This window comes from Colossoma macropomum, unplaced genomic scaffold (assembly GCF_904425465.1).
Source record: "Colossoma macropomum unplaced genomic scaffold, Colossoma_macropomum, whole genome shotgun sequence".
Classification (NCBI taxonomy): Eukaryota; Metazoa; Chordata; class Actinopteri; order Characiformes; family Serrasalmidae; genus Colossoma; species Colossoma macropomum.
In genome coordinates this window covers 33,345,877-33,358,113 of record NW_023494798.1, presented here as the reverse complement: position 1 = coordinate 33,358,113, position 12,237 = coordinate 33,345,877, and positions in this window count along the sequence as shown.

Below are 12,237 nucleotides of genomic sequence, written 5' to 3'. Positions count from 1 at the left end.
CAGATGACGTCTTTTTCAGGGAAGACCTTGATTATTTCAGCAAGACAATGTCAAACCACATTCTGCATGTATTACAACAGCATTGCTCTGCATTTAAAGAGTCCGGGCACTAAACTGGCCTGTCTGCAGTCCAGACCTGTCACCACTGAAAAAGGTTTAATAAGGTGAAATAAAAAATATGACAAAGGAGACCCAGAACTGTTGAGCAGCTGAAATCCTAAATCAAACAAGAACAGAAAACATTTCACTTTCAATACTACAGCAGTGTCTCCTCAGTTCCCAAACACTTACAGAGTGTTGTTAAAAGAAGAGGTTTATTTATTTATTTTTATTGCTATACTTTTACTATCATAAACTTATATTTACTCTATTCAGTCCCTTTTTTTATATAATGCTCACTATATTGTAAATGAAGGTCACCCTCAATGTACTCCTAGGTTATTGCCCTAGTAGTAGATATGGGCATTTTCAGGCATGTAGCCATTTTTATAGTCAATTATCTCTATATAACCACATATTATATAAATCTAACCTTTTTTTTTCTAAGTCTAACCCTGATATTAACCTCAGGAACCCAAAATAAATGGTTTTAGAGTTTAAAAAAGGAAACATTGAGTTTTTGTAAAAACACATTGCAGTGGGGAAGCAGGAGCATTTTGTTGATTCTGTTTTTCTCTGGTTTTACTACAAAGTCAGGACATTTTTGTCTTAAAAATGTGTGAAAACAAAGACACACACACAAAAACACCCTTGCTTTCTTTTTGTTGAATATCCATCCCTCTTTATCCTCCACTCTTAGCACACCTCTCTCCATCAGATCCACCTGTCATATACCTCGACTTATTCATACGAACCTTCTGACAATTCTGAGAATTCAAAATCAGCCTGGAATGATATTTCCCATGAGTCTCCACTTAAGTGGGTAGCTGTAAATGAGCCTTCCCACCTCGTACACACTCAGGGGTTTAGCTTCAGTGAAACGGTGAACCGGCTTCAGTTCATTTCAGCTGTTCCACAGAGGGGGAGAGAGAGAGAGAGAGAGAGAGAGAGAGAGAAGCCGGGCCTTGTCAATTTCAGCCAGGCTAACTGCCCCTTGCCCTGATCCCTCCTGAGCCCTGTGCCCTCGTGCCCTTCGCTTCATGTTTAATGGATGGCTGCTGCCTGTAAAACCGTCAGTCAAACATGACGACGGCTTTAACCCAGCGAGCCTGTGTCATGTGTGTTAGTTTTGATGGAACCACTGGTCTTAAGGGGAACTCCATGGGCTCTTATGGACTCGGGCAAAATGGCCAGAGGTGCATGAATGACCTGAAAGGGCCTGTCAAAATATGTGGATATGTAACCCCTTAGAAATCACTGTGACTGCTACCAATAAAATAAGTATGTTGTGATTTTACATTAATTATTTCTCACACTTTAAAAAAATATGGTACTTCAGGTGTTCTATAGTAAAGGTTATCGTTCCAGTTAGAACCATGGGTTATGGCTATATAGAACCATTTCATGGTTAAATTGTTCTTTGCATGGTGAAATGGTTCTTCAGATTGATGGAGATTGCACTGGATATGGTTCCTTTTTAAAAATGGTTCTACATAGTACCAAACAGGGTTCTGCTATTGTTATGATGTCAAGCTTGTAACAACAGAAGAACCCTTTTTGGTGCTATGCAGAACAATATACAACACATTCTCCATCAAGCTGAAGAACCATTTCACCATACAAAGAACAACTTAACCATGACTTAGTTCTATATAAAAATCTAAATCTAAATAGAACCATTATCTTTGCTAAAGAACCAGGGACGGATCTAAGGGCTGGGCCACATGGGCAAATCTGATTGGCCCCTTAAGTGCCCCCCTTTAGAGATATGGATCCTTTTTAAAAATGGTTCTGTATAGCACCAAAAAGTGTTCTTGTATTGTTACAAGCTTGACATCATAATAACAGCAGAACCCTTGTTGGTGCTACATAGAACAATGCAACACATTCTCAATTAATCTCAAGAACCATCTCACCACACAAAGAACCATTTAATCATGAATTGGTTCTATATAAAACTTATGATTTGAAATAGAACCATTACCTTGACTAAAGAACCAGGGGTGGATCTAGGGGTGGGGCCACAGGTGCACCGGCCCCAGAAAATATCTAACTGGTCCCTTAAGTGCCCCCCCTCCAGACAAATATGATCTCTTTTCAATAGCTGTAGAATGGTGGCTGCAAAAAGGCTAGTATGAGTAAATTACCATTGTTTGAAACCAAGACAGTCATGTACCACTTAATTTTTGTCTTAAATTGATGTAGAACCCTGTTGATTTCTGTGGACTGTGCTCCTATGAGAGCAATCATCTGCAAATTACATTGCAAGTGGCGATCATAGGGGTCCAAGCACTTCACGCCTTATTGTGTCAGTATAGGCCTTTCAGCAGAGAAAATACAGTAAGTTTTTAGAATAACCTCTGTTTATAATACCTTTTGAGGAGGGATCTTAAAAGGACATATTTGCCATTTGTTTTACACACTGACATTGATGTGGCAAGCAAGAGAGAAATATTTCAAAATACCTGACAAGCAGTACAGTTTTTAACATGAACTGCCATAGTTGTCGAACTCTATGAACAGAATTTTTCTACAGTCTTTATATTTCAAGGGTACTATTATAGGTGAACAGAAATGCCCATAATCACTATCCCCCATAATGGATCACTATATAGCACAATATTATAAGGAACAGAAATGCTCATAATCACCATCCCCTACAATGGATCACTATATAGCACATTATTATAAGGAACAGAAATGCCCATAATCGCTATTCTCTACAATAGATCACTATATAGCACATTATAATAGGGAACAGAAATGCCCATAATCACCATCCCCTACAATGGATCACTATATAGCACATTATAATAGGGAACAGAAATGCCCATAATCACCATCCCCTACAATGGATCACTATATAGCACATTATAATAGGGAACAGAAATGCCCATAATCACTATCCCCTACAATGGATCACTATATAGCACATTATAATAGGGAACAGAAATGCCCATAATCACCATCCCCTACAATGGATCACTATATAGCACACTATTATAAGGAACAGAAATGCCCATAATCACTATTCTCTACAATGGATCACTATATAGCACTTTATATTAGGGAACAGAAATGCCCATAATCACTATCCCCTACAATGGATCACTATATAGCACATTATAATAGGGAACAGAAATGCCCATAATCACTATCCCCTACAATGGATCACTATATAGCACATTATAATAGGGAACAGAAATGCCCATAATCACCATCCCCCACAATGGATCACTATATAGCACACTATTATAGGGAACAGAAATGCCCATAATCACCATCCCCTACAATGGATCACTATATAGCACACTATTATAGGGAACAGAAATGCCCATAATCACTATCCCCTAGAATGGATCACTATATAGCACATTATAATAGGGAACAGAAATGCCCATAATCACTATCCCCTACAATGGATCACTATATAGCACCCTATAATAGGGAACAGAAATGCCCATAATCACTATCCCCCACAATGGATCACTTTATAGCACACTATTATAGGGAACAGAAATGCCCATAATCACTATCCCCTACAATGGATCACTATATAGCACACTATTATAGGGAACAGAAATGCCCATAATCACTATCCCCTACAATGGATCACTATATAGCACATTATAATAGGGAACAGAAATGCCCATAATCACTATCCCTACAATGGATCACTATATAGCACACTATAATAGGGAACAGAAATGCCCATAATCACTATCCCCTACAATGGATCACTATATAGCACACTATTATAGGGAACAGAAATGCCCATAATCACTATCCCCTACAATAGATCACTATATAGCACATTATAATAGGGAACAGAAATGCCCATAATCACTATCCCCTACAATGGATCACTATATAGCACACTATTATAGGGAACAGAAATGCCCATAATCACTATCTCCTACAATGGATCACTATATAGCACATTATAATAGGGAACAGAAATGCCCATAATCACCATCCCCCACAATGGATCACTATATAGCACACTATTATAGGGAACAGAAATGCCCATAATCACTATCTCCTACAATGGATCACTATATAGCACACTATTATAGGGACAAGAGATGCATATAATCACCATCCCCCACAATGGTTTACTCTATAGCATGCTCTTATAGGAAACGGAAATGCCCATATTCACCATTTCCTACAATAGATCACTATTTAGCACCCTATTATAGGAAACTAATGGTCACTAATCACTATTCCAAACATTGGAGAACTAATAGAACACTATTATGATGAACAGAAACAGCACCTTAATGACTTTTCCTTACATTGGAGCACTATTTAACATTATTATAGAGAAGAGAAATGGTCCCTAATCACTGTTCCCCACACTGGAGGACACAGCAGAACACTTTTATAAGAATCACAAGTAAATAATTTTGTATATGAACGTTGCATGGGTTTGTTCATCATTTGTACAGTGATACATTATGGCACAGAGTGGGGTAAATAAATAGGGCCACATTAAGGAGGTGTTCAAGGTTCAGTGTTCTACCCATCGTGTCATTACATCTGTCTCTTTGACCTTCCACTCTGCTGGCCAGTGCTGGCTTCACTACAGAGAGATTCCACACAGTCCATACAGGCCTGGACTCACACAGCCAGCGACAGGTGTCTCTTCAGTCTGAAACTTTAGACGATGCTACTGAGACCGATGAGGTTATCCTAACCACATCAGCTGCTTTAAAGCAGTCTGACCACTGGCTGTTTATTTTGTACTTAAATTAACTCACAGTGCTCTGTAACCAGACTAGGTCTCCTTATGGTGAACCTTAAAACTCGTCTTATTTTAAGTTTAATGGCCATTGTTTTTAAAAGTTGCATACAGTCAAATCTGATTGGACACTGTCAGAAAAAAGGTTCTGTGCTGGTACAGTTTGTTCTTTAAGGTACAAACAATGCAAATGTTACTTCAGTAACATTACACTCTTAAAAAAGATGGTTCTTCGAAGTGCCCTTTTTGGTGCTATATAGAACTTTTTCAAAAAGGTTCTATATAGAACCATATACAATACATTCTCAATCAATCTGAAGAACAATTTCATGATGCAAAGAACCCTTTGAGCATATATAGAACCGTCTATAGCACATTCATGCACATTTAATCAAGCAAAGCGTTCTTTTGAGTTTTCATGGTTCTATATAGAACCATTTTCTTTACCACACTCTTAAAAAAGATTCGTTATTCAAGGGTCCTTGAGTAAAGAATATGGTTATATACAGAACTACAAACACTTACAGAACCCTCTGCATGATTAAAGGGTTCTTTGCATGGTGAAATGGTTCTTCAGATTGATTGAGTGTGTTGTAGATGGTACTATATATAACTTTTTTGAAAGTGTGTCTATATAGCACTGAAACGTGTTCTGCTATTGTGATGATAAAGTTTGCAGAACCCTTTTTGTGCTATATAGAACCCTTTTCAAAAAAGGTTCTAAATAGAACAATACACAACACATTCTTAATCAATCTGAAGAACCATTTCGCCATGCAAAGATCGCTTTATCCATGCAAATGGATCTTAGAGTGTTCATTGTCTTTACTAAAGAACCCATGGAGAACCATCTTTTTTAAGAGTGTAGTATACCTCAATCAGAAAGTGTTATGAAAGATAGGAAAGAGCTCATTGGTGGGTGGAGCTTCGCTAACCCTAGTTCAAATAAACATGTAATTATGTTGTATTTAAATAGTATAACAGTGATAATAATAACAGTTTTAAGAGCCGTGATGGTGTTTCAGCTCCGTCCTCCAGCTTCTGTCAACATAGACGTTCCAGGTTGCTCTTCAGGTCTATTAGCTATTAGGCTGCCATCTGGACCATCAGGACCAGCCGAGGCTTTCAGACTGAACCAGTAATTATAAAGCAAATGCATATGTTCTGATCTCTCTCTCTCTCTCTCTCTCTCTCTTTCTCTCTCTCTCACACACATTTTTTCTCTCTTTCTTCCTCCCTTACTCGTTTTATCACTTTCTCTACTTTCCACTTTCTCTCCTCTCTCTCTTCATCTATCTCTCCCTCCCCTCTGTCTTTGTTTCCCTTTCTCTCTTTCTTTCTCATTCTCCTCTCCCTCACTCTCTCACTCTTTTCTGTCTCCCTCTCTTCTCACTCTTTTCTTTCTCTTTTATCACTCTCTTCTATATTTTTTATGTCTCTTTCTTCTTCCCTTATTATCTTTATCACACTGTTTCTATCTATCTCTCTGTCTGTCTATCTGTGTGTCTGTCTATCTATCGGTGTCTTTTTTGTCTGTCTGTCTATCATTCTGTCTGTCTGTCTATCTATCTATCTATCTATCTATCTATCTATCTATCTATCTATCTATCTATCTCTCTGTGTCTGTCTATCTATCTATCTGTCTGCCTGTCTGTCTTTCTCTTTCCCCATTATCTCTCTCTCTAACTTTCTCTCTATCCTTTTATGCCTCTCACTCTCTCTCTCTCTCTCTCTCTCTCTCTCTCTCCCCCTCTCTCCCTCTGTCTGGCTCGTTTTATCCGACTCATTCCTGTCTTTTCTGAATTATGCTCCTCTGTCTAATTGCTGACAGTGTGATAATAATATGTGTGCATTAAGAGTGAGCGGTGGGAGGGATGACGCATACACGCCGCCTCTCAGCACTAATGGGAGTCATGCCAGGTACTTGGTGAGTTATAATTCAAATATCAAATAGATTGTTGCTGAGTTCATCTGTTAGCGGACAGTTCAGAGCGAGTTCAGCTCTTAAACAGCGAGAAGAAAAGCAGGAAAGCCTTCGCAGCGCGTGCAGGAAACAGCCAGTGAACTTAATGCAGGCAGAGATCAGCGAGGCACTTCAAACAGAGAGCTATCAAAGAATCGGGATTTCTGACACGCGCAAAGACGCAGCTAAGTGCACTTACTGTGTTTTCTTCTTTCTAAGTATCGCTCTGTGTTGTCTGGGCTTCAGGAAGCAATCAGTAAAATATTGATAGAGCTTTATATTGAAAAAAAGAACAAGAAAAGGAAAGAAAAAAAGGCAGTGTGAGAATTGAGGAAAGTTTTAAAAAGGCAAAAAGCAGAACATAGCCGCCGGGCCCAGTCTGCAATTATCACCCTAAAAGATTAATGCCTAGTTTAACAACACTAAGCTCTCATGAAAACAAGAGAGAGAGAGAGAGAGAGAGAGAGAGAGAGAGAGAGAGAGAGAGAGAGAGAGCGAGAGAGAGATGTGAGTAAAGTTCAAGCACTGTCCTACATAACATGAGCCCTTTTAACCCAGATGTCTAAAACTGTACAAGATGCATTTTACAAAAGCTCAATGTTTCTTTTTTTCTTGTCCTTATTCCAAGTCCTCATTGACTGTTTATATCATATATATGTATCTCCAAAATGGTATGTTACAGGAGAAGGAAAAAACATACTTTACTTTTAATGTAAGTCAATGGAACCAGACGTCTTTACACACAATGTAAAGGACAACAGGCATTTTCAAATTATGTCAAAAACTGAAAAATGACAAAAATGGAGATACGAGGTTTTCTTCTGACAGCAGATATATATATATATATATATATATATATATATATATATATATATATATATAAACAAAAAGACAATTCAGGTGTTTGAGCCACACCCATTGCTAACATGTGGATCAAATTAAGCACATAGCCTTGCAGTCTCCATAGACAAACACTGGCAGTAGAGGGTCATACTGATAAGCTCAGTGACTTTAAACACTGTCATAGGATGCTGCCTCTAACACGAGTCACTTTGTGAAATTTCTGTTCTGCTAGATCTGCCCCAGACAACTGTAAGTGCTATTATTGTGAAATGGAAGCATCTAGGAGCAAAAACAGCTCAGACACATAGCGGTAGAACACGCAAACTCACAGTGTGGGGGCGCCACTCAGCAATGAGTTCCAAACTGCCCTAGAAGCACCATCAGCAAAAGAACTGTGCATTAGGAGCTTCACAGAATGGGTTCCAATCCATGGTTGAGCAGCTACATACAAGTCTAAGATTAAAATGCACAATGCCAAGCGTCGGATGGAGTGGTGTAAAGTGCCGCCACTGGACTCTGGAGGAGTGGAAACGTATTCTGTGCAGTGATGAATCAGCTTCTCTATCTGTCAGTCTGATGGACGAGTCTGGGTTTGGTGAATGCCAGGAGAACGTTACCTGCCTGACTGCACTGTGCAGCTGTACAGTTTGGCGGAGGAGGGATGATGATATGGGGCTGTTTTTCAGGGGTTGGTCTAGAACCCTTAGTTCCAGTGAAGGGAAATCTTAATGCTTCAGCACCAAGACATTCTGGACAATTGTACACTTCCAACTTTGTGGGAACAGTTTGGGGAAGAACCTTTCCTGTTCCAGCATGACTGAGCCCCAGTGCACAAAGCAGCTCCATAAAGGCCTGACTGGGTGAGTTTGGTGTGGAGGGACTCGTTTGCCCCCACATGTCATATAGATACTTACACATATATAATACATATGGGACCTCTTTTTGTGTGTGTGCAGGCTCTAATGAGCAGGTGTACTGAGGGTGTAAATGTGTGAACTAAACTAGGCCATGGTGTGTTGAATAATTCCATCTGTCTCTGGTGTCAAAAATAAGGGATTTGTCTATTGACACATTCACTGTCACTGTTGAAATTTAGCTCCATGGAAAATTGTCACATTTCTGAATTATGTCAAATTTCTGACTTCCTCTATTTCTGTCTGTCTGTGTGACTCCAGGCATTTATTCATTAATCTGTTTAATGCCACTGCTGGAGTCGTGTCTTTTTCAGCTGTTTCTTATAGGTAAAGATGGATCTTTTCGCCAGTCCTACATGTGTTTTGGTCATTTCATGCTGGGACACAATGGAAAGTGACATTTTGCTTTTTTTAGTTCAGGTTTGTAGAACCAAGTTCTTCTTCATGGCACCTCATGTGGGTATTTTTCCTTCACTTGCTGCTTCTATAAGAGATTATTCAGACATAATATAATGTCACAGGCCTTTAGAGCAGTGATGTGCTTGATGTGGTCTACTGTGGGAATGTGCCAGTCAAGTTATAAGCTGCCTGATAAACAAACTTATTAATAAATTAATGAAATATAGTGAGCGAGTGTGACTCGCCTTCTCAGACCTTGAGATGCTTCCTCTCTGATGAGCCTTGACCCAAGGAAGCAGTTTAATAGAGTTCAAAGTACTGTGTTAAAATGTAATATAAGAGTTCTGATAACACCAGTGACCAAAATCTCTGCTAAAATGTTTTTTTTAATAAAATACATATTTTAAAAATGTATTATAATGTTAATGATATAAAAAGGAAACACAAATCTGTTTTATACAAATTCCAAAGTTAAAACTATTGTTTTTATTGAAAATGGTTTCTCAAATGTTGAAAATCAGTTATGTGATGAGCTGTTTTACATGCAGAGCGATTATGAAACAGGGTGAAAAAAGAAAAATCAGAGAATCATAAGGGGAGTTATTAGTTAATCTTAGGTCAACTGTTTAAATGTACATACTGATTTTTGGAGCTGTGCCTAATATATTACGTTACGTTACAGGAAAAGGAAACAATATCCTTTACTTTTAATGTAAGTCAGTGGAACCAGACGTCTTTTCAAGTCATTTTGGGTTATTTCTTTTGATCCATTCATCAATTTACACACAATGTAAAGGGCAACAGGCATTTTCAAATTATGTCAAAAACTGAAAAATGACAAAAATGTTTTATGAGCCAACATTACTAATATTTATGAACAATTGCTTCTAATGTACTCTCATTTAAGAACAAATACATATCTGACCAGATGAGTTTTGGGCTTCAAAATTTGTTGGCTGAGTAGTTTCTGTGGGAGTATGTCATGGACACCACAGTGCCCTGTAAAGGATGCCCTCCATCGCCATATCTCACACTGTAAAAATGGTCTGTAAGTTCATCCTAATTTACTTAAAATGTGGTAAGAAGCAACTTCAAATGTTTTCTTCAGGATACAGTCCGGATACAAGTCTTGGGGTCGAAGATAAAGCCTACAGCGTGAAAGATATCAAAAGCCCTTCCTGCTTTTCACACCAGGTAATTCCACTTCACCGGTCATTCCACCCACTCTCTCAAGAACGATGAAATAGAGACGAGAGCGCTGCAACGACACCACCTGCGGAAAGAGTAAATGTGGGGTTAGACTGTAGATGGAGGAAGAAAAAAGGTCAATAAAGGATAAAATCTCACAGTCACTAAATTTATTGATTACAGCCTTTGTGTCCCGTATGTCTCTCTGATTAGAAATATCTTGTATTAAGTTCTCTAATTGATCCTCTAATCGCTCTTTTCCTGGGTGTGTAAATGGGTTTTAAAATAAGCCCCCTGAAAAAATCAGAAAAATTTCATTCACATAGTTGACAAGTAATGGAAGCTGATACCCCACTAATTAGCATCATGCTAACTGCATGCTTAAATTATCATAAACTGTGTAAAGTTGTAAAGTAATCTCTAATAGACATAATAGATTATGTTCTTTCTGACATTCTATTACAGTCATACGCAAAAGTTTGTATTCCCAATCAAATTATGTTTTGTTGATTTTCAAAGCAACATATCTTTTACAGAGAACACACTTTTGATCATTTTAATGCACAATTACTGTTTATTTGTTGAGTTAAAGTAATAATAATATAATAGAAGAAGAAGAAGAAGAAGAAGAAGAATTCATAATAACGTCGTCTGCACAAAAGATATGACATTTTGCATTTTATATATTATTTTTTCCAATATGTTAAACTCAGCTAATCAATAGAAATTGTGCACTAAAATGAGCAGAAAATGTAATATTTAATTTTTAAGTTTGAAACTTATTTTTACTTAATATATAATAATCAAAATGTAATTTGACCAGGGATGTTGAAACTTTTACATAGAAATGTAAACAAGGGCAAAAGTTTCACAGAAAATCAATATTCAGAATATATTCTAATACAGTTCATAGACAAAAGTAGTCTATTTTTATAGAGAACAGTATGTTAAGTCCTAAATAAGCACCTTGGTTAATCAACATTTGGGAAATTTGTGTAAATATACATTTTCTCCATGCGAACTCTTTAAGGTTACAGTTAGGAATGGGTGACATGATTGTAGCCTTTCTTACTTCAAACTTCATACTTGTGACACCGACTAAAAAATACTGTTATCATTGTTCATGAAAAGTGGTTGAGTATACCAATATCAATAGGAGACGGCAATATGGCAAAAACACAGTGTTATTGTGTTACCACTCATAGGTAGTTGAGGGGTTGAGCGTATCAGAGGCCCCCAGAGGCAGCACCACTTCATCTTCAGGTTCCAAAAGTGCTCAGTTTATTAAAGCCACACACACAAATATTTACATTCACGAGAACAAAAAAGAATTAAAAGATCATAAACAGTTGAAGAAAAACCACCTTGGTACAAGATCAGCTTCAGACAGTTATTCTATGTTCTTGGACAAAGAAGCCACACAGAACTCTCACGCATGAACTGACCCAGATGGGACTCAATCCCACAATCCTCAGCTCTGAAGGCTAATGCCTTATCCATTAGGCCACTGGGCCACCTTCGTCTCCTGTTCCTTTTTAAGAGATTGGCCCCTCCCACCTAGGTTCAGGGCCAACCCATGTCTATACTCTGGGTGACAAGAGCATAGGATGAAGGACATAATCATAACCATACAATGTCACAGTCACATTCATGCTACTTAGATAAATAAGTATATACACAGATGTCATGGTACCATTTGATTATACAACTAGATCCGCATGATTTTATCTTTACATATGTGTCTCTCTTCACAGGTTCCCCCCCTCCTCTGGATCCCAATGGACTCTTCCGGACCCAGAAAGGAACGAGCTCACCTGGGCTCCCACTCCTATAGCGGCATCTCATCAGGTAAGGAACATTTAGTCTTTACAAAGTCCACTCTTCTAAAAGATGTTGCTATTATAGTATTTAATAGTCTCTTTAAGGTGAGGTGCATTAAAACATTTCAGTGGTGTATCAGGGATATTTGACATCATCAGACAGTGTCCCAATATATGATATGTATGATTATATTTAGTTTCTCAGGTTTCATAAGTTGGAATAGAGCGGATGCAGTGCACCAGCAGTACCACAAATCCAACTAAACA